Below are 23,984 nucleotides of genomic sequence, written 5' to 3'. Positions count from 1 at the left end.
CGCTGGATTCTTTCACTAAAGGAGCGGGGAGAGGGACGAGCCGCGCGCTGATTGGGCGGCGCGGCCGCCAGGTGCGCTGCCATTGGCAGAGGCGCGCACAGGTGAGGACGGAGCCGCCGCCGAGCGCCAGGTAACGAACGCACCGCGCGCCCGCGCCGGGAGGCACCGCGGGGCCGCCGCCGGCGGGAAAGGAGCGAAAAGAAAAGGGAGAAAAAAAGAAAAAGAAAAGGGGAGCCGGCGCTCGGGCGGCGGGCACTTCCACCGTCCAACGACGCCTCCATGTCCCCGCCGCGGACGGAGGAGCCCGGCCGGCCGCGCTGAGGAGGCGAGGAGCGGCGCAGGGCCGTGGGTGCCCGTGAGGCTGAGGCGGCCCCTGCCGCGCTCTGCCTGCCTCACCTGTCGGGCTGCTCCGTGCCCGAAATCCCCGGCTTCGCTGGCCTGTGGCTGCCGTCGAATAATGCCCAGGGAGGTGTCGCCCTTCGCAGGACAGTTTGGAAGATCGTGGTTTTTTTCTTGGGTTTGGGGATTTTTTGACTTTCTTTTTCCTTTTTATTTTTCTTTTCTTTTGATCTTACTACGGTTGGGACCAGCTGAGTTTGACGTTGGTGAATGTCTTTCTGCAGAAGGCATCTCACGGCAGCAGGATGAGGTGGTGCCAGGTGATGACACCCACTGTGTAGATCTGAGAGCTGATACCTGAACCGGGGATGTTGATGACGGGTGTTGAGGGGTCTGTTTGTCAGCAGGAGAAAGCTGGAAGAGAATGGAAAAGCTGGAATGGAGCATTTATCGAGGCTCTGTCATGCAGGGATGAAGTGAATGGAGAGGTCTGCAGATCCATCAGTCACCCTTCAGCCCAGTACAACCTACTGTGTACTTTGCCAGAGGACCAAAGTGGGTTTACAAGGGACAACCAGATCGGGCTGTGAGAGCAGCAGCTTTGACCCTGATGGAGAAGGTGGGGGAGGGGACCTCCCTGGCTCAGTTTGAGAACAGGTAGTGGAAGGGTAGCAACGAGGCTTCCATCTGCTATCACCCATTATTCTCAGTCCCCGTTCCTTCACCCGATACAGGCCAGGACTGCATTAATCCTTCCTGCTACCACCTGCCCTCCTGGAAGCAGCTCTCTGTACTGGGCATCCAGTTTGACTGCTGACAACCTCTGCTGTACAAATCATGCTGAATTTGTGAAGAATGTACCATTATGTGGGGTAGACCATTATGTCACTTAGCCATCTTTGCAAGACAATTACCTAAATTATTTCAAACCCATCACATTAATAATGCCTTAGGTGAAGGGAATTTTCCATTTTCTACGTTTGATTTTATAAAATCATAGAATACCCTGAGTTGGAAAAGATCCTCAAGGATCATCGAGTTCAACTTCTGAACAGGGGAATTTCCCTTGACAGAAGAATGTAGTAGGAGGATATTAATAGAAATACATATTTGTATAACCAAATATATATGTATACACACATACATATATGCATAGGTATAAAACATTTTATAGTCTGGGGCTTCATCTTCATTTGCCTACTGCTGCAGTTGAAATCAAACTTGATTTCAAACTCTGCTAAGTCCGTGGTATTATGGGATCACAATCAGGCACAAATATCTATTACTGGGTACCATTCCTTATCTGTGTTCATAGTAAGTAATCAAATTAAAAAAAAAATCAGTATAAATCAGTTTTAAGTCAGCTTAAACATAGTCCCATAAAAATTTGTCACTTTAACTAAACAGAAATAGAAAAATACTTTCTCTAGATGAATGACTTTTTGATTGAACACAAGATATTCGTCAGCCAATCTCTTTGTCCATTTACCAGTCAAAGGAAAGAAACATACAATCCAGTCAAAAGTTGTCAGTGTGACCATTGTTCATGGCAATGCTTGTATGAATTGTTTTGTATAGCACATTTTGAGGAAGCGATAAGGCTTCATAAAACACAGGAGAAACAGAGTTACTTATTCATAGCAAATGATGCAGTAATTTTGAATCCAGAATTCTATATAATCTTAAAATAAGTTGGACTTCTCAAATGCATTGCTATATATTGTTTTCAAGAAATAGTGGTAGAATGCTATAACAGTTTATGTTACTGAAGCGCTCCCTGTTAACTGCAGAAGTTATAAGGTTTCTTTCCCAAATAGTTGTTATGCTGAAAGAAACTTTGAGACCTGAAAAGGTTACCTGTTTGAGCACCATCAATAGGATTAACGCTAATCAGGTATCCCCTTTCTCTTTTTTAATTTTTCAGTTTTAAGAAACATTTGGGTGTTGTGTTCATTACCCACCCCCCCATTTTTCCCATATGAAATGCATAGGAAGAAGGAGAGGAAGATCAGTGATGAGCACATTTGAAAATGCCACCTTCCCCAAGGTAGAAATGCTGCTGATATGTGATTTTACAAGAAAGAAAACTGCATTTGATGCCATCTGTAGTCCTGGACCAAACCCAAGCTGTAACTCAAACTGAAATGGAGTTTGTTGTTCTAGTACTGGGTCAAACACAAAACTGCCTTTAGCAGCCTGCTCTCAGGAGAGATTGTCTTAGAATGAGGTAGTCAGGAGACTGAATTACTGCTCACTGTCTTAGGAGTAGTTCCAAGGTCAATGTTAGGAATATAAGTGGAAAATGCAGTAATGAACTCTTGATTTGAGGTAGCTGGAGATGACAACTGTTATTTAGTTAGGAGTTGCTTATATAGAAAAATATACCCTGAAAATTATTTTAACTAGGAAGGTAGGCATAGGGCTCACAGTTTGCTGGATGAGCCTTTTGCTTCGCACTGCAGGCTGGAATTAAATTGTCAGAGTCCACCTCTAGCTGAACAGGTCAAACAAGTCCTACTTAATCCAGCCTGATGCTCACTCTTCATGATCTACAAGATTTTTATAAACTAATCTGTTAGTCATTGAAACATCAGCTAATGTTATTTCTGGGCAGACCAGTCTCTCTACCTGTAGAATCAAGGCTGTGTAGAGCAAAAATAGAATAGTCATGCCATACATTATTGAAAATCTAGGACTTTGTCTTTGGAGTGTACAGGAAATATTTAAGATGGTAGGCTATTCTTTTTCATACTGTGCTTGCTTCTTTGTTTGCACAGTAGCTGATAGTTTTTTGTGGCATTGTAAGGGTTCAGTGTAGAATTCAACTGTCTAAAGCTTTACCTCATGTTTATGCTATTCACTCCATAGCAGTGAATATCGTTTGGACTTGCCAGCACTGGGTAAAGGAAATCAAGTGTACAAATAAGGCTTAACTAGGCTTACTAATTGCACCAAGCACTTAAAATACACTTCAGAAAACTATTAAAAGAAGTCTATGAGATAAAAGATGTTGGAGAGATATTTATGTCAAAACAGTGTTGTAAAGCAGTTCAGTGAGAGAGCAGATGTTTGAAAACAACTGTTTTCAGTAGGCAGTGATTACCACATATTTTTATTTGTGTCTTTCTGTCACTGATGGCTGTTGATATAAAATGTATTCTCTCACAGTAAGTTCAAAGACAACCACCTACTTACGAGTTTTGTGATATGCAACATTTACTGTTAATCTTCCCTACAGCCCTTCCTTTGTAGTCTTCTGTATGAAACTATATTGGAATTTGTGCAGACCTTGATCCTCAACTGACTTCAATGAAGCCATCGTGTACATCAAAATAAGCTTACAAGATTGCAGTGCAACCTTCCTATACCCCAAAACAGGTCATTCCTCTGGTCTAGGAATGAATTGCTATGCACTGTTAGCTTCAAGAAAGTGATTCTAAGTAACCATGATCCTGGTAACAGTTGACTTTTAATGCTTCACAATTTATATAAAATTCCTATTGGAATAGGAGATTTTGTGATTAATGGTAAGTACTTGTGGATTTCCATAATGCTGCCTGGAAGCTGCAGTTTGTGCTCCCCAAACAGGCCTGCTGGGAGCCTTTTAACATCCACAAGTTCTCAAGTACCTCCACATCATGGATGACAGCAGCAGATCAGCCATGTGGAGGATCATGGAGTATCAAGCATTCCTGGCCACAGAGTAAGGTGTGAAGCTGAGTGTGGCACTTTCTATATGAAATGTGGATTTGCGTTTCTTTTAGATTAATAATTTCTTTTAGATGCATCTTTTAGATTCATTTTTATTTTGCTCATTTTGAATGTAGACTTCACAGTTCTGAAACATGACAGAGTTATAACATGACTATCCTATCTGCAACACTGCACTGTGGCAGTGTGGCACACACAATGTTGTTTCAGCTTAAAAAATAAGTAATTTTTAGTGATGAAAATACCTCACATTATGTCAATCATTTCAGGATTGACACTGAGACATTGATACAGGTGAGAAGGTGGCAAAGCCTGACAATCAATTGGAATATCAGGTGCAAACTTGATTAGCAGGTATTAAAGTACCAATCTATTTAATAAAGATTACTCAATAGTTTTGGAACCAATTAAATAGAATTTAATATAGAATTATGGCTTTTCTGCAGATGCTTTGATCTGCCTGGTAGAGTTTTTTAGTGATTCATTCAACCATTTTTAAACACTGGGAAAATACAGTTAGGTGACCTAATGATGGTAATTTGCTGTTAGTGTAAAACTGTAGTGTGGAAAAAAGAGTAAGGAGACATCTCTGAAAGACAATTTCATGGGAGCCAAGACTTTGGAAATCCATTAATTATGCTGACATTAAAATTGTGTCCTGTACTTATGGGGCAGTGCAAGAGAATGTAAATAACCTGACCAGTGAGAAAAATATTGAGAGTGCATCTTCCTAAAGCTTTGTCCAGCTTCTTGTATTAATTGAAAAGGTCTTTGCATCATCATAGAACAAAATTGCAAATTCATAGACACATTTTGAGTCATTCTAATTCAAACTGGTTTGAGATAAAGTGCTGTTGGTTGTTTTGGTTATAAACAAGGGAATGTAAAAAGATTGTCTTAATACCTATATATATATATATATATATCCTTTTTTTTCTTTAATTACGAGATCATTTTTAACTTCCAGTAATACTTTAAAGCCAACGTTTTATCAAAATTCTTACTTTTTTCTTCTTTTTCTTTTTTTCTCCTCCTTTTATCAAGATTTTAATTTTCTCCTTTTTATTTTTTCACTTTTTTCCTTTCTTATTTTTTCTTCTTTTTCTCTTTTTTCCTCTATCCCTCTATTCTTTTTCCTTTTCCCCCTCTATCTTATCTTTCTCTTTTTCTCTTTATTTTACACCTTTTTTTTCTTTTTTTTTTCCTCCCCTCCTCTTCTCACCTTCTTTCCTCTTGACAAGGCAGAATTCCCTCAGTGGTACAAAACCAGCCCACAGTTGTTCTTGGTACTGCAGTGGGTGTCTGGGGGAGATGGGCTGGTGTTCTCCAAGTTCCACAGAGGCCCAGACTGAAGGCTCTGACTGCAGAGTGGGAATGGCCAGGTTTGTGTTTGCCACCAGGGATGCTGCTCCCAGCTCACATCAGTCAGTCCTTGAACCATTATGACCAACAGAGCACCATTTTAAAGGAACCTGAAATAGGAATGTGATCAATATGGGGCAAAACCAAGAGCTTCAAATGTCTTTGCACTGGTTATAAGTATGTTGAGAGTTTAAAAAAATAGAGAGGCTCCACAGGTCTAAAACATTGCCCTCCAACAATAAGCATTCTAAAAGCCATGATGAATGTGTCTTTTTGCTCCAGCAGTCTGTCTTAAAATAGGCATAAGTGTTCCAGAATGCAGAAGGTGAAGCATGGCATATAAACAATTGCTTGTTTACTTTTCCCACACTCAAGAACTAGAGTAAATGCAGCCCATAGTATCCACAGGAATACTTTAGCACTAGGAGTTGGGAAACAGAGCCATGGACTCACCAACCTGTTTGCTTAAAATCAGTGTCATTTTCCCTTAAACTAGGTCAATACTATAATCAAAGAGAAAGGTATTTTAAAAATCACAGTAAGTAGAAAAGGCTGCTTTCAGAATTCACTGAAGAAGAGGTGGGGTTGACAGCCACTAGGCTATTGCTTATTTTTCCTTATGGATGCCCTCAGAAGCAAGCAAATGTTATTTTATTTGAAGGGCAGAGGATAAAGAGGATTGTCTGGTGGCACAAAAGGACCCAGTGTTGGAGCCAGGGCACCTCTGCAGTGCCTTGTTCTGTGGAAAGGTCACCAGACCCTGTGTCTCTGTGTTTCTGTTTAAGCTCTGCCTTTAGTACCTTCACAGAGAGGTGTAGCAATGTCACTTTCTACAACTTTTTGGTATTCTCTGTTGAAATACAGGAGTATTTCAGAAGAAAGCCTCCAACTGGTTTCATTCATAAACATAAAAGCAGTGTATAATATTACTCTATTGAGCATTCTTGGGCAACACAGGATCACAGCTTGTTGCCATAACCTTTGGCCTTTCTTACTGCCTAGGTTTGGTTCTTCAGTGCTCAGGAGCTTCAAGATCATTTAGCCCATGGCTTGAGGAAGACCCCAGTTTTAGATCCCCTGCAGCTGCTTCGTCAGCCTGTCCTATCAGGTTTGCCATCTCAGTGATACCATGTTTATACAATGCACATGCCCTGCATGCACCTACAAGCCTGCTTTATCTCGACTCAGAGTGTTGCAAAAGTAGATTTTGCTATTCCTCTGCTGCTGGAAGGGCTTCCCTGACACCCAGGGAGATGTGATAATTATTCTATCTCATTCTGCCCGTGTATTGTGGCATAGCCAGACCCAGAAATCAGGCTCTCAATGCCTCACTTTGATGGGTTGGTTCCAAGTTGCTTTACACCTCATTTTTTGTTTGCAGTAACTCTGTTACCTGTGTGCACTATTACACCACCTAATTCACTATTGATTCTTTCATTGTCTTTTAATGCAGATTGAGGATACTATGTAATTCCAACTTCTTGGAATGTTGCATCATTGTAAGGTATGCTGCTTTTACCCTACCTTTGTTTCTCTTAGATCCTAGTTTAAGAAATTATCAGACAAAACATCCATGTTTTTTTTGATGCAGAAACTTCTTAATGTGTCATGACCTACATGCTGTGTGTAAATAGGAACTGCACTGCGAATTTTCCCTCCTTTGTTTCAGTAGAGAAACCAAATCTTTTAGAATAAACAAATTTATGATACATATGCTTTTCCCTTACATTTTTTCTATTCCTTTTTCCCAAGTAAGAGGAAATTTTAGCTATAGAAAGAATCAAGGCGAAAGCACTCTGCAGCGAGGAAGTTTTACCTGACTCCAGGACAGAGATGTTGAGTATTTGCTTGTCTCTATTTGACTTGAAAACAGTACCTGGAGATGGCTGTTTGTTTATATGAAGTGTCTGGGTGTGAGGGGAATAGCATTTACATTTACATTTCTTCACTGCTTTTTTCTCTAGCTCCTACACATGACCAACAGCCCTGCAGGGAAGGGTGGGGCAAGTTGTGCATGTTGCTCTTTATTTCACCATAAACTTTACTCTGAGTACAAGGACTTTTAAGGGGAAGGCAGACCCTGCTTTAACACCATTGGAAGTGTGAGTTACCCCTCTGCATAATCAATACCATGGTTAATGTGCTCAGGGAGAAAGGTAGGTAAAATCTGCCTAATTCCAGAATGAACTAGGTGCAGGAGGACACTTTCAAAGGTTCAGGAAACCTTTGTGAGGGTGAGCCCAAACTGACACCACAGTCTCCCAGCCCCAAGACAGAGACATTTGGTATCAGGGAAAAGTTGCTTAAACGCTTTCAGCCCAGGCACCATCTACCAGAGACAGTTCTTGAGCTTTGATGCTTTCAGGGAAGGTGTGCGAGGCAGACACAGGGAGGTAGCAGCACTTCTCCATTTTATACGTGAGGTTCCAGAGAAGCAGACTTGCCAAAGGTTGTATGGGGAGCATGGGGAAAGCCAGGGATTTATTACCCCTTGCCCAAATCTCAGGCTGATGTCAAATACAGCTGGGGAGTTTGCTGAATGCCTCAGTCTGACTCCTGGAAAGTACTTTTGCATTCCCAGTGAAACCAGTGAGTTCCCCAGTTTAGAATGCATTTATTTTTAACTGCACAGACAGGGAATATGTTTTGACAAACATGAAACCTGTTTTGAAACATGTGCCAGTGTTGGCTGCTTTGTGGATTCTTAGCCCCTGAAACATCATTGTGTCTAACTTCTCATTAAACCTGCTGTCTGGCAGCATCCATCAGTCCTCCTGTGAGCTCCCAAGCTGAGCCGAAGAGAGTGTGAGGTGCCTTTCTCAATCTAGCCTTGCCATTTTTTTTTTTGTTTAAATCACTAGCAAAGTTGAAAGTAGAGCTTACCGAGAGAGAAAAATTCCAGGTGAGTTCCACTCACAAAACTGACAAACTAGATATAAAATGTGATCTTTTAAACCTCGTTTAAAATCTCATTTTATCAGGGCTAATTGGTTCATCTTGTTGGTGCAGCAAAGGCTGAATATTGAACATTGCACTGATAACTCTAAACTGACACCAGTATCTACACAGGACAGCTGATGATGCAGTATCAAATTTGGCTTCCAGTACACATCTTACCTTGGATAGAGTGGAGCCCTCTCTCACCAGTTTTATAACTCTTGATGAAATCTTTCTCAGTGTTTATGTATTTATGAAGTGCAGGTGGTGGACACTGAACTTGGTACCACAATGTGGAGCAAAGTAATCCCATAGCAGTGATTCCTGTGATATTTATCCCTGAGGTCACAGTGATGAGCAGGCAACTTGAGTAAAAAAGCAAGACACAAAACTATGTCAGAAGGTCCTGTAACCTTAGTTATCCTGGCATCTTATTTTTAAGGTGAGGGGAAATAACTGCATGCTTCTACCCTCCTCCGTAGAGTGGGGTTGAGTAAAGCACATCTGTTTGAGATCCCCAAGAAATCAATGTGTTGGGATCACCACTGGTTGGCTGAGCCTGGTGGAGGAGTGTGTGGCTGCCCACAGGGGCTTTTTCTCTCTCTTACCCAGGTCATGCATTTCTGCCCTCTGGTGTCCCAGCAGAAGCCTTGCTCTTTCATCTGCCTGAAGCCTCTTTCATTTGGTTTGGTTTCTTTAACAGGGTTAGTTTTCAGGCAGGTGCATAAGTTGGTTTGACCTCCTAAAATTCCATTGCCAAACTGTGGGAATGCTGGACCCAACAAAAGGGAAGAGGCCCACCTCTTTTGGCCCCAACCCAATTTTAGCTTTGAGTTAAAGTGATTTTGAAAATGCGTGCAAAGCAGTCTCTTCTGTTCAGGGTGAACTAAAGCCTTCCAAGTGTAAGCATAGGGAATTAATTACAGCATTTGTGCATTCCTTTTCTCCTGGAGTCTCACACATGGCTGGACCACACGATGTTTCTTGGCATTACCAGCAGATGAGCCATCACCAGCAGCTCTGGGAGCAGCATTTCTTGTATGTTTCAGCTCCTCCAGTGGCTGGAGTGGTAGTGAATCTCTGCAAGTGCAAGACAGGATCAGCATCATGCAGTACTAGTGAAGCCTCTGAATTCATAGAAGGGTATGGATGTCCAGTTATCTGATCAATAAGGCATTCCATTAGTCACAGGTGAAATTGCCATCTTTTCATTGGAGGATGTACATATAGAGGGTGTTTTAATAGATAGTATCATGAAGAATGCTGCTCATTTAAGTTGTCCTTTGCACTACATATCCATTCTTTGCTTTGGAAGTGACTCCAAAGCTGGTTAGTGCTCCAATTTTGTAAGGTTTAGACAGTAGATGCCTGAAGTTAAATTTGATGCTATGGGCCTCCAAACACCATTGCAGCACGGGGGATGGGGGGCAGGGATTTCCCCTTGATCTGTGCTTCTCCCTTTGGGTTCCAGAGCTTCTATGGGGCAGGGAGGGGGAAGGGAGACTAAGGATATCTGAAAATCTTCATTGTCAACAAGGCCAATTATACACATGCCAATTACCTCAGTGTAAACAACCAATCACACTATAATGGGGAGAACCTTTAGAGCCTGAGGAAGGTGCTTTGAAATGCCTCTGCTCAGATTCCCTGTTAATGCAGAGAATTGCCCCAGCAGCAGTTCTTGGCTCCAGTGACTGGAGTCTGGTAACAATGACAATGGAGCTGGGTGGACTGGGAGATGGATGGGAGTGGTGTAACAGTACAGGAGTCGAAATTTCAACAGCAGTGAAGCAGTAGCCAGTAGCAACCTGGCTGCAGGATTCCTGTATGAAAAGCCAACACAAATCCTTGATAGCAGTGTGAAGGAATTGGAATTTTTTGTTACATGTATGTGTATTGTCTTTGTGTCCAGGAAATTGCTTAACCTGCACTTTACTGACCAGTCACTTTCCCAAGAATTCTGCAGCTTCCTCTAGCTTTGGGTCTTTCTAAGCCTCAAGTATCATTTTCTCCTTTGAAGCACTATGCTGCTTTTTTAGAAGGCCTGATCCTGTAGTGGATGGAGTCCACTGAGAATCCTTCTAATTCTGTGACCTACTGATCAGGCCCAATATGGTTGAACCCAGTCTGTTTGCAGGTGAGTGCTGCTACTTGCTTAGTAAGGCTCCTCACCCTGGTCTCTGGTTTTAGAAGAGGATTCTTCCCATGCCACATGACTGCTCCTCTTCTAAACTTCCCAAACATTCAGTGCCTGTAGTCCCTGTTCAGTCTGGGACTGATGTGCTGGTTTTGTCCTCCTTTGCTCAGCAGAGCTGCATCATTCAGAGGTGACACATAAGTACAATAAGGGCAGGCATTTCTCCTGTACTTGTAGAAGTGAATTCCAGTTTTAAAGCAGTACTTATGAGATGTGTCACATTTTTCTGTGAAAGAATACGAGAAAATCACACCCAGGTAATAGAAGTGTGTCTGTCAGCTAGCAGTGGATGATGTCAGTTTAGGCTAATAGCTGCCAAATAATAGATACACAGATGCTCTAAAATTGGTTTAATTTATGTATGCTGGCCCTGACAATTGGAAGAAAAGATAAATATACCCAAAGCCTTCAAAGCTTGGGGTGTTGTGATGCTAATTGAAAAGTCACCAAAGGAAGCCTCCATGGTGTGCGGGAATCCTAGTAGCTGAGATTAGTGGCTAATTAGTGGCTGGGAGCTGGAGGGCACTCCTCCCAGCTAGCAACATTGAGAACAGGCAGCTTGGCCCTGGCAGGCCTTTCTGATACTGGCAGTGAAGCAAGTGGTGTGGACAGCAGATATTTGCGGAGATGGGAAGATACAATACACAGTGTCAGTGCTGTGGCAGACTCTCGGTACGTGCACAGAAGCAGTGCCAGAGATGCTGCTGTCTCGGTGGCTTGCTGTGTCCTGAGCCACAGCAAAGATACAGGCATCTGAGAACTGAGCTCTTCTTTTCTTTTTAACAATTCCTGTTATCTTACTTTCTGCTTCTTTTATGCTGTGTTTGCAGCAGATGACAACACACTCTGGAGGCCCTCAGCTTCAAGCCTTGCTTCAAAGTCTGAAGTGAATGCATACAGATGGTGGCACCCCCTTCTTTGCATCGTGCTTTAGAATCATGACATTTTAAAAATAGAGGTTTCATCTGTCTGCCAGTGTCTCAGTATTTCCCTCTAAAGCTTTTCCCTGAGGTACAAATGAAGTATGAGAATCAGAGATTTAAAGAACACACTTCTGTCATATGACACTGCGTGAGGGTGGCCTTTAGAAAATTGTAGGAATTGAACTAACTAACCAGAGTTTGCTTTGATTAGGCATGCATCTCCTTTTCTCAGTTGTTTTGCATCCATTTGTGAGAATCCCTTGTTTATTTCTGAAATTAAGAAAGGTTGTTTTGTAACTCTAAAGAGTTACACTTTTTCTTCTTTTTGTTACATTTGCTTTTCCAAATCTGAAATGCAAAGACAACTTTAAATTATTGCACAGCCTCTCATTTAAACTAACTGATACCAAAGCTCACACAGGCATCAAGCACCAATACCAGGATGGGTCACTTCTGAACATCACAGAAGCTGGAAAACTTTGCCACCAGCTCTGTGAATAACACTGTTTTGCTCAAGCTTGAGTCACAAATGGGATAATGTCATAAGCCTGTGGCCAACAGCAGTGGCCTGGGACCGTGTGAGCTGTTGGTTGTAGTCAGCTTTTCTGGTGGTCAGTGCATGAGAACATCTAGTCCAGTTTCCTTAACCCTCAAGTCAATCAATCCTCTTCAACAGCTGTTAAAAAAAAAGCTGAATCACCAGTAAAAGCTAATTACAAAGTGGCCATCCTCTATGTTGTAGCTATGTTGTAAAATTGATGCTATGAGGAGAGATAAGGTTTGCTGGCAGGGCTAATACATAGTTGTGAAAAGGTAACAGGCTTTCAGACACAGAAGTTCTTCTATGAGTCTGAAGAGAAAACCAAGTTATTCTGGCCCATTCTCAAAAATTCTACAAGAAAGAACAGGCATGACAGCCCTAGACATGGACAGTCAGCTCTGTCACAGATAACACCAGCTAGCAGGGCAGCCTGGAGAGCCCAGGTGCTCCAGGAATCTTAATAGCCTGTGTGAAGCAACAAATTCCTGAAACCTTGCTCTTCGTTCAGTAAATGTTTGTCAAACCAGGAATGAGAGATACAGGAAAAATCAGCATTTTCTGGTGAAATTATTTCCAGCTGGTTCTAGGTGGGTATTAGTAATGCAGCTGTCAGTTTCCACATGATGGCTTTTGAATAGACACCCTTTTATCAGTAATTTTTTAAGATATCTTCCCTTTCTATCTTAAGCAAAATACCTGTGGGGACCATTATTGATGGTTTCAGATCCTAGTGGACAATAACATTAAGATGATACCCATAGAAGCTGGTCAATGCAGTGATTGATGCAGCATGGGAATCTGGTGACAGTGCTGCAAGCTGAAAGACATTCCATGCCGGAACCTGGCACAGAGCTGGGAGCAGATAAGGCATCTGAATAATCTCCCTGTAAGGTGAAAAGGGAGAAGAATCCCAAATCAAATCTATCCAGCTGAATAGAGCTTGTGAAGGGACCACTGTTTGCTTGAACAGCTTTTGAGAGGAATCTTAAGAGGACAGACTGACCTGGCAGGCAGGTTACTTCTGCCAAGATGCTGCTTCCTTTTGGGAACCACAAGAGAAAACACTTTCCCTTTTCTTTTGGCCATATTGAAATAGCCCCTTCTCCTTCCCTCCTGCTCCCTGCCAGGCTTGGGATATCTCTTGCTACTGGGTGAGGAGAAGTAGGGCCAGACCAGCTACTTCTTCACAGCATCCGTTTAAAGCCAAGGCTTGACAATGGTTGTGTGTCCAAGGGTTCCTCTTTGCTTGGAAAAAGGCCCTGTCACCAGAGCATTCAGATAATGCAGGTGGGTGTCAGCTGACCACAAACAGTCTAGCCTTCTCCCCAGAGTGCAGAAGAGGCCCTGGAAGAGGGACTCATCCATGTCTTGATGTCCAGATGCTGTGTCTGAGCAGTTCCTGTATTGCTGAGGAATTCTGTGGGGTTCTGACAGGCTATGTGTGTGAGAGAAGACAGGAGAATATTGTGAAGAAGCTAAGGAGAAGGAACTGCAGAGGAGTTTCCAGTTTCTGAAGGAAATGTGCATGTCCCTATGGGTCTGCAGGAGCCCAAAGCTATGCTCAGCTCCATGAAACCTGTTAGCTCAGATGTAGATACCAGGATTTCTTATTTCTGAGTCATTTCCTCATCATTTAGAAAAGGTACTGGACTGAGATGAAGTCCTGCAAGCATATGTGATTGCATGTCAGCTAAAAACTCCTCAAGATCAGCACAAAGTGCTAGCCTGCTCCAAAGAAAAGCACCAGAGCTCATTCTGCAGCTTTTGTTGCAGAAATGCCATTAAGATGTTCAGAGGGCTGGAGCACCTCCTCTATGAAGACAGACTGAGAGATTTGGGGTTGTTCAGCCTGGAGAAGAGCAGGCTCTGGAGAGACCTTTTAGAGTGGCCTTCCACTACCTAAATCTACAGGAGAAGTGGAGAGGGACTTTTGAAAGGGCATTTAGTGGTAGGACCAAGAGGAATGGCTTTAAACTAAAAACTGATTTTTATTAGGTATTAGGAAGAAATTCTTCCCTGTAAGGTGGTGGGGCACTGGAACAGGTTGCCCAGAGAAGCTGTGGATGCCCTACCTGTGGAAGTGTTCAAGGCCAGACTGGATGGGGCTGTGAGCAACCTGCTTTAGTGGAAAGTGGCCCAAACTAGATAGTCTTTCACCCAGCCAAAACCATTCTGTGATTATATAAAATAAAAAATTGAAATGTTTCTTTAAAGAAGGAATAGAAGTCAGTTTGCCTTGTGAAAGCTCTCTCAAACTTTCTCCTGGTAACTTCCAAAATAAAACTCATCTATTCCAAAATTCAAAACAATAAATTCACCTATAAAAATGTTAAAAATTATCCATTCTGAAATAAAATTCAGTGTTTAAGATGACATCTGAGAGATCTACATAATTCTGGTTTAATTGGAGCAAAGCTAAGGTGAGAGACAGGTCAAAATCAAGTTTACCATGGAGGCTATCTGCAAGCTTTGCAGAGAAAGCTTACCATCTTACTGGGCAGATCATGTTTCTGTTATTACCAATAACAATCTGGTTTATACTGTTCACTCTCCCCTCTTTCCTAAGCTTCTGACACAACACCTGGGGCAAAGCTCTGATGGGACTGAGTCATGTTACTGATTCAGAAATGTCCCAGATCATATCACGCACTGTGATAATGTGTAGGTCCCCTCCCCAAGGTACTCATCCTCCAAGCCAGAGAGAATGTAAGGAGGAGGGTCATGGTAGAGTAGGGACAGCTCTGCTATTTTGAATGTTGTGATTTATGGCTGTAGTTTTTCAATGAAACCTGGTTTTTATTTTATTGCATTTTGATGTTAAAGCATATGAAATCTTACAGATATTTAGTGAAAACAGACTGCCTTTCCATTTATGCTGTGAGGGAATGTCTTTTCTATGCAATTAGCCAGGAGGATCAAACTTTATGATGGAGCAGTTTGGACTGAGCTGCTTTCTCTCGCTGACCTGCTCAGAAAGCTCTAAGGGGGGCAAAGCCAGCCATCTTTACAGCTCAGTGGGTGACAGAACAGGCTGCTGCCTCTGGCTGTGTGCAGAGACCCCCCTGCTCCACAGGAGCTGATCCTGTTATGCTCTGTGGAACAAGTCTGAACAGGGTGAAATGAAGAGGAAATGCCAGTTCCAGGCCTCCCAGATGGCTCTGAGTTACTCTGTACACTAACTTTTTCACCCTCAGGAGGTTTTGCATATTAGTTCCTCACCATCCACAAACTGCTTTTGGATCAGCACTGGAAAGCCACCCCACTCAGGGATTTGGTGGACGTGAGCTCTGTCGTGTTTGCTGGGCTGCCTCTCTGCTCTCCCGTGCTGGTAAATCCTCTGCTCTCCTGCAGGTATTGACACGTACAAGAAAGCCTCATCACAATAAATAACACCACAACTTGCCACTTTTTTCTGTCCCTCAAAGATACCATCATACTTTTAAATCAGCCCCAGTAAAAAATCATCAGTGGGGCTGCAGAAAGGTCAAAGGTTTGCTGGTTTAGGATTTCGTGGGAATATACGCTTGTTTGGACTTGGTCCAAAAGCTTCGTTTACCTGTTTGACAGGTAACAATTAGCGAGTAATAGCTCTGCCGGCTGGAATGCGGCTGCGAGGGCCAGCGGGCGCTGGGTTACCCGGTGGGCAGGTGTGGGTGCAGCGCCCAGATAGGTATGTGCATGCACAGCATTCCTGGGAATCAGTTTTCCCTTAAAGATGCAGCGATGACTGCAGGGCACAAAAGGGCTGGGCTTAGCCCAGGCTCCAAGACACTGGAGCTGTTTGCAAGGTAAAGAAATAAAGTAAATAGTGGAACAGGAGAGGAGCTGAGGAAAGGGCTGCAAGAAGCAGCTGCCCTTTTATTTTCTTCCCTGAAGAGAGGAGAGTTTTGATTCTTCCCCGAGAATCCTGATAACAGATAATTCAGTGTGATACACTTTCATGGGAGATAAAAACAGAAAGAAGGGAAAAGCCAAGCTCACTTGGCACAGGATAGATGTGAAGTGGGGAAGCCGTGTCTCAACTGGTTTAGAAACGGTTAAACAGCTAATGTGCAGTTACCTCAACTCTGCCATCAGCGAGAATCCAAGCCTTATCGGTTTATTGGATAAAACCACTTTATCTGTGGCAAATGGCCCCATTTCCATCTCCTGCAGCAGTCAGGGAAGATTCCTGCATCAGCCCCTCCCTCGAGGGAAGCTGGTATTAATTATGTGGACGGTCAGGGACTTTGCAGGTGGGTTGAAAATGTTTGATTTTTTTTGGTTTTTTTCTAACCACTGCAGGTGACCCTCCTCTTTTAGCTCTTTTAGGAACAGAAAGATTTGCTCATTCTTTTCATATTTTATTCCCATTTGTGAACAGACTTCTGTGTTTGTCTGTTTCCATTTTGGTGTTTCATATTTGACAATTGAGCTATTGTGTGACTTTGGAGAAGCCACATCCTCTTTCCTGGTCTCTATATTTTCACCTGCAGAATTGGAGTAGCAAGTCCCGTGTTATTAACCACAAAAAATGCAGATTACAAGTACTGCTAGTTATTAACATATATGCTATTGCAGATACATATCATACAATAATTCTTTTGAATACTTTTCTACTGTGATTCCAAAGTATTATATATTTAATAAAAAACACATATTTTTTTACTTATAAACAGCTCCTCTGGCTGAAAGAACTTTGTCCTTGGGGTACCAGTTGATGTTGTTTGAGGAAGACGAAATCCAAGTATAATTTGAGACCATCTTCCTTGATCTTAAAGGACCCAGCATCATTTTGAGTAATTATGCATTATTTGTACACTGTTATTTAGCAGGACCTTCATTAAGAGGGAGTCTCTTTGCTCAACAGTGTGTGGGCCAGTAAATGGTCATTAAGCCTGACTACTGGCTGACACAATGGCAAGGTTTGTATTTGTTCTCATGAACTCCACAGGAGCCACAAGAAAGCACTACAGAAGCACAGAGACATCTCTGCACTGGGGAGCAAACCAAAGGAAAACACAACCCTGTCTCAGAAAGTGCTGAGAAATACATGATGAGTCCTGTACCTCTGTCCACAACCACTGCATGAGAAGCTGCAAATACCTATCCTGGCTTGGACCAGAGGCTCATACACTGCCCTGCACACCTCTGAGAGCCCCTGCCCTTTGGGAAGAAATGAGCAGCATTCTTCCCCTTCCAAGCATCCTTCATTCTGAGTCTCAGACTTCCTCAACTGGAGCTTGGATCTGCATCTCTGCATTCCACATCTCTTAAGTAAACACTTTGTTTCATGGATTGGTCTGGCTGCCATTGGAACCCCTGTGCAGTTTTTACCTCCATAATGTTATGCAGCCATGAGCCCCACAAGCTGTGAGATACTTCAAATAATAATTTTGTTAATTATAGGCCACATTTTTGACTGCAGCATTTGGCATCCATGGTACTGTGTGAAAGAGCAGGCAGAATAATTTTTTTGTCTCCCATTTATTGCTGGCTTATCCAGCCTGCCGAGCCCTTCATATTTTGCTGTGTTTTCCAAGTGTGGTCATTTTGACCTTGTAACATTTCCAATCACCTGCCCTTTGGAAGGGGACTGCATGCAGTGTTCCAGACCTGGGATGCTCTACATTGCCTGGTGATGTAACAGTGATTTCTTACATTCCTGATGTTGCTTCAGCCTGTTGAGCATGGGAGCAACCAGAGCATGCCAAGCAATGCTTCCACCAGACTTCATGGTCATGATTTTGCTGCACAGTTGTGCTGCATAAATGCCTTTTGAGTTAAGCAAAGAACTCTCTTCCCTCCTGCAACTTTCTGCCCACCCCTAGGTTTTGTGTCCCTGTGTGTTCTTGATCACCCCACCACTGGAAGTCAGTAGAAGAAGTTTCAGCAAGATTGGGAGTCCTGGTATCATCCCTTGTTAAGGACAAGAGCAGCAGCACAGAGAACCTGAGCCATGATTAGTGCTGAGTGACATAATCCTCTGGTCCTTAGGAATGGGAAATTTCATGCTTACAGATTTGTTAACATAGAAAAGAAATAAGGTGGCAGCCAGTGACAGCCTGGTGGTTTCACTGGTTTCACCACTGGCAGCCTGGTGAAAATGTTTTGCCTCACCTTTCACTGTGATAAATTCTTTCCGTGAAAACAAGTAATTCAGCCTTTCAGTTTGGTGCTGCTTTTTGCTGTATCAGCAGTTTAGCCAGAACAGTTGGAAGCATTTAAAGAGTGGCATTAATTAAAGTGACTCAGAAGCAAATGGGCTATGAAGAACTTGGAAAGAATGGAGGAGTAGCTATTGTACAAAATGCTTTTCTAAATGAACACCTGGAGGGATGAAGCTATGGAGAGCGTGGTTTGGGAAGCAGCCTTCCCACTGCAGCAGTGCAGTCATGGTGATTAAACACACCTTTTGGAAGCACACACTGTTTGGAAGGGGCTTTCAAACATCATCAGGTAAAGCTTACAATGAATGACTCGTTGCAGGTTAAGAGGCAGGATGACTCCACTTGCTGTTTGTGTTCTGTAGAAAAGGTTGGCAGTACTTCAGGCTGAACAGGGGGACTCTGAAGAGTATAGCAAGGGCTGTGTGGTTCACTGGTAACTACCAATAAAGAGTCCACTTAGATAAAGTGGGTCATAAATGGCATCTGAAGTAGTGTTTCCCCCCAGAAGAAGATATTCCAGCAGAGACACATAGGAAAAGGATCAACTCAAAGGAATTCACCACCACATCAACCTTTTTTTGTGTCCATAATTGTTTTGCTCTCTGAGATTGGGCAAAATATGTATGATTTAAAAGTCTCTGAATTGCTATTGATACACTTTAATTTAATGTTTATAAACCATCTGACATCATCATTACACTGCTTGGTATGATGGTTTGAATGAAGTCTGTGTGCTTGTTTCCTTCCAAAAGGATCCTCATGTGTTTAATGCAGCTGGAAGATAAACTGTCTGATGCATCAGTGGGGCTTATATATTCTGTGTCTGAATCAGAAGGCACTGTGCAAGGAAATGTGTGTTAAAGGGAAATATTTAAAATAAAAGTGGTTGAATAGTCTGTTTTTAAAATTGTCATTTTAGGCTATCAAAACTTCTAGATGTTGCATTGCAAGATTTGCCTCTTCTACTCATATGTCCCTCTGAAATGCCTGCAGAAGTGATGACCAAGTAAAAGAATACTGCCCTAGGTAGACATATTCTCTGCCTTGTCAATTCTCTTCAGTATTTCTCCTTAGACTAGGTAGTGTTACTTCCATAACAGCTTATCTATGTACAGGCTTTCCTTTCATGAAATATCTTTCTGCTTTTTCCCCTCATTTTTTCCTAACGTCTTTTACCACTAAATTTGCAAAGTTACAAGTTGCAGGTTATTCCCAGGCAGCATCACTGCCTAAGGAGGAGCAGAAAACACGTGGCCTTATTGTCTATGAAGCATTTGTGGAATTTTGGTCACCATAGCACCGAGTCACCAAATACAGACAGGTCTCTCCCATGATTCATAACTGAACCCACAGTGGCCACTGCTGTTTCTAACCAACCTTCTGGCTCTGCCCAGTGTGTAAGAGCTGAATGGAGCTTTGCTGGACACCTACAGGCTGCTCCATCCTCCCGGCATGCTGCAAACAGATTACTACACCCAGCAACTCATTTTATGAGCTTTTTCTGGGCAGGTGAAAAGAGCAGGTAGTTCTGTGGATTATATTACACAACCATAGGTCTGAGAAGTGTCACCTGCTATTACCAAGGTAAGGATTCAGAAACACTGTATTATGACACCTTGGGTTCAGATCCCCATGTCCAGATCTATTTCAGAGGAAGTTTTCTGAAATAGTTATCAGTTTGAGGCTGATAACCTAATATTAAGAAACTTTTAGCCAAACAGTTCTACTGCAAGTGGCAGTAAGAATAGGGAAAAAGACACTATTTTGTCCAGTTTTGTTGCTTTCACACATATGAACAGTTCTGCCATTCCCATGCTTCAGAGAAAGATGCTGAAAGTTAGCATGGCATCAGGAGAGGCTGACAGAAAAAAAGTACTGCTTCAGGAGTCAGCTTTGGAAAATCCCTTTGAAATTCACATTTGCTCAGCAGTAGTTGTTAATGTCAGCAGCTAAATGCATCTGGGCTTCCATCCACACTGAGCACATGCCACGCTATGTGTGGCCTAAGAGCAGACACCTCTGCCTCTCCAGAGCTCTCCTGCTGGCATGACTACCCTGGAGACAGAAGTCCTCTGTGAAGACAAGATGCCATGCAAAGGCTTTCTGGAGTGGGGACAGAGGAGCAGACCACAACAAGGAGCACAGGGGAAAGAAGGGGGCTGAGAGCTGAGAATGTGAGCAGATAGGCTGCAGCTGGGAACCAAAGCATGGGAAGCACTGGACTGCTTGGATGAGGCTGGAGCAAAGGGTGGGGACGTCTGGGCACAGCAGTAACAGAAGAGCTGAGTGAAGACAAACACATGGGCATGGGAGGGACTAGGACTTTTGAACTGGAGAGAACGAATAGAGGTAGAAGGAAAAGTAGTGGGGTTGGTCTGTGAGGAACAAGGGTTACCGATGGCTGAGCTTCGTGGTGGGGATCCTGTCTGGACAAGACCAGTGACTGTGTGTGGCCTCCTGTTTCAACCACCATGTTTTCTGCTTTCCCCTGGTACTGGATTGCCAGAGATCTCAACACTACTGACACTAATTACACTACCAAGAGCTTCATAACTGCAGGAAAGTCACTTCTCATAGGCAAACTGGACCACAGGTGGCTGCTGTTTTTAATGGTGGAATCACAGAATTCTAGAACAGCCCAGATTGGAAGGAACCTTGAAAGATCATCTGGTCAAAACTTTCACGCAGAAGGGAGCCTTGATGAGCTTGACCCCATCTAGTCACATATTGAACATCACTAGTGATAGGGTCTCCACCATGTCCCTGGAAGGCTGTAGAACTAGACACTGTGGGTAGGACAACCAGAAACTGGAGAATTGGATTAACAGTGAGTGGATGTCTTAGTGCTGTATTGCTGCAGGACGTGGGAGGCTGTCAGTCAAAGCAAGAGGCCAGGAAGCTTTCCCTGGCAGCAGCACAACAATGGGCAGCACTGCTGTACTGCTGCAGGACGGACAGGCAGCACTGCAGTACAGCTGCAGGAACAACAGGCAGCACTGCTGTACTGCTGCAGGACGGACAGGCAGCACTGCTGTACTGCTGCAGGACGGACAGGCAGCACTGCAGTACAGCTGCAGGAACAATGGGCAGCACTACTGTACTGCTGCAGGACGGACGGGCAGCACTGCAGTACAGCTGCACGACTGCATCTCCAGCCAGTGCCTGCAGGGCTGAGGCCACTCTGGAAGGGAGCAGTGAGACCCCAGGCCATGACCTGCCTCATTTTGCCCCAGGATGGTGTCCCAGACTCGTTCTGCACAGAAAAAGACTGCAAGGAGGTACTAATACATCAGGGAAGTAACTACCAAGGAAACGAGGAAGGAACAAACATGATTTACATTAAAGGGCAGTGTTGTCACAAGGACAAAAGGGTACAAATGGACTTTGACATATTCCAGGTGGTAAAGAAAGGGTGGCATCTAACCAGGTGAGAAGTGAGTTACTAGAAGAGATCTCACAGGAGGAGCAGTGAGAACAAGGGGCTCAGGGATGCATCTGGGTTGGGACACATTACCAGAACCATTCAGAGCCAGGACTTGGTAGGAAATGTGAGCCCTTCCAGACCACTTGCTTGAGCAATTTTCATTTTAGCATTTCCTAACTTCTGAGTAGTTTTTGATCTTCCAGGCCTTTTGAAGAGCATCATATTCTATCTTCTGCAGCTTTAACCAGAATAAGATCTCATATAGACCTAATTATGTATTACTAGTAGGGAAAAAAAAAATAAACAGAAAAGCAAACTATCTGTACTTAACAACTGAGTTCTGACACAAAGAACTTGTCTTACCCAAGGCTGGTTGGGACAAAGCAAACAATGTGCATTTGACTGTAGCTCAGCTAACACTGGAGCTTTTGTGGAAATTAAACTGCAACCATCACAGCTCAGGGGATTCTTTCTCTGCCAGAGACAAGAGAAGTTATGAAGCATAAAGAAGAAACATCTCTTGGACAGTAGTATATAGTCTCTCCTTCAGACTGGGGAAAGATGAAGAGGTAATGCCTTTGTTTTATGCTTTATGTTGCAAGAATTTAGATTGTAAAGGATTTGTTCCTTAAGTGATACATAATTTATTAAATCTTTTCATATCTGTGAAATAAAGAGCAAACAAATCCTCACACCCAAGCAGGAAGACAAATAGGTTCTTATGCAACTCCACCCCCTGGAGCTGCTCTTTGCCAGTTTCATCAATGGCTTAATTTAAACAAAATCCCAGGAGAGATGCACTCCAGAATGCTTCAGCATGACCTCAGCTTGAGCTTCCTTTTAAGGTGGCAGGTCCCAGGGTTTTCTTCAAAAGCATATGTGCTTATTGGCATCCTGTGTTGTCCAGGGGAAGGCCATGACACTCATCTAATTTTCAGACTGGTGTACGCTGTGATAATAGCTGTGCAGCTTGGACTGCTGTTGATGTTTCTTTCTTTGTAAAAAAAAAAGGAAAAGTATTTAGAATTAGCATGTCATCACACCCTCTTCTTCCCTCCTCTCCCCACTGTAAGGCTTATACAAAGAACACAGCCAAACACAACCTGTGCATTTCACGTGAGTAATATTCAGTCCAATATTTTATATGTAATTGGTAACTGATAATTTTTATTACATCATTGTTAAACATAATAATAATGCTTTCCTTCTATAAGCAGTGTACATGACACTGTATGAGAGTTTAAACCTGGATAACAAATATCACAGATTAATGCCTGCACCTTCCAGATCATCCAGATGGATAGGCAAGCTTATACATATTTCTAGTTCCAAGAACTGCCACAGTATGTTTTGCCTTTCCTTCCTATCACCTCTCCAAGGTCTTCCAAGCCTTCTGTGCTGTGGCTTCTCCAGTGGGTGTCATGATGTTTCTCAATCAACAAGTGCAGAAGTCCATGGGAGTCTTTCAATATTTATCAGCTAGATTTGGAGTCCTGCCCCTAAGAATGGTGGGGAGACTGCTCTTATCCATGCTCAGCATGGTTAAGGCCCATGCTGCTGAATGGATGCCATAGGAGAAATGCTTCCTTCCATTAGGGGACTTGGTGGTTTTCATAGAACAACAGGTAGCATAATTTTCCTCCTTTTGCTTCAGCTTTTGACTATAAAGAGGACACTTGCATGATCATTTAATGTGTAAAAAGGCATGCAGGAAAATTTATTTCAGTTCTGTCTTTGAATGCAAATACTAGAGCCTGAGCCATACATATTTTTTAGCAAAAAGACTCCCTCTTTCCTTGTCATAAACAAAAATAAATTATGCATGCATTTTTAAAAGATCTCACCACTCCACACTTGGAATGGGATATTGAAATGCAACCTGAAATTATGTTTCAAATGTTAAGCTCAAAATATTAACCTAAAGAGATGTTGAGGGGGAGGTGGCCCAAGAAGTCTGTCTCTGTCCCATCCTGTCCCACCCCATTCCATCCTTAATCCTAGGAGATGAGCAATGGAGCAGCTTGGTCTGCAGGAAGGCTTTCGGAACACAAAGGCGGATTTTTTTGTGCACCATTAGCAGCAGAACAGTGTTTCTGTCTGGAAGGGGGGTTGCTGTTGGAGGTAGCAGAAAAAAATAATCACCAAGCGCTTTGGGTAATATTCAGGGCTTCTGTCAACACCACCCAAATTACCAGAGCACTTACCAGAGAGGCAAACCTTGGGAAACCACGTCAAGTGTTTAGCAACCGGTGACCTCATAGTTTTTCGTATTTGAGCAGTGCAGGATGAAAGCCTCCTACAAAGCCTGAGCAGACAACTGACATGTCCCAGCCTGTTTCCTTCAATGGTTAAAAGAAGTTATGGCAGCCATTTAAATAAAATCTCTCTTTGTCTGTGCAAT

The 23,984-nt window shown here is 43.0% G+C and overlaps 1 long non-coding RNA gene across 3 annotated transcripts; it reads left to right on the top strand.

Annotated features, from left to right (window-relative positions):
- Positions 1–153: 153 nt before the first annotated feature.
- On the top strand, positions 154–19,056 carry LOC132336909 (uncharacterized). 3 transcript variants are annotated; one of them, XR_009489022.1, is made up of 3 exons: positions 154–6,916; positions 16,669–16,788; positions 16,944–19,056. It is a non-coding gene; the product is annotated as an uncharacterized LOC132336909 (long non-coding RNA). The 3 variants fall into 3 exon arrangements; XR_009489027.1 differs by lacking the exon at positions 16,944–19,056 and having other exon boundaries at positions 154–6,520; positions 6,866–6,916; positions 16,669–16,935; XR_009489021.1 differs by lacking the exon at positions 16,669–16,788.
- Positions 19,057–23,984: the final 4,928 nt, after the last annotated feature.

Source organism: Haemorhous mexicanus, chromosome 1 (assembly GCF_027477595.1).
Source record: "Haemorhous mexicanus isolate bHaeMex1 chromosome 1, bHaeMex1.pri, whole genome shotgun sequence".
Classification (NCBI taxonomy): Eukaryota; Metazoa; Chordata; class Aves; order Passeriformes; family Fringillidae; genus Haemorhous; species Haemorhous mexicanus.
The sequence above is the reverse complement of the archived record's forward strand: the minus strand, read 5'-3'. Positions and strand labels throughout refer to the sequence as shown.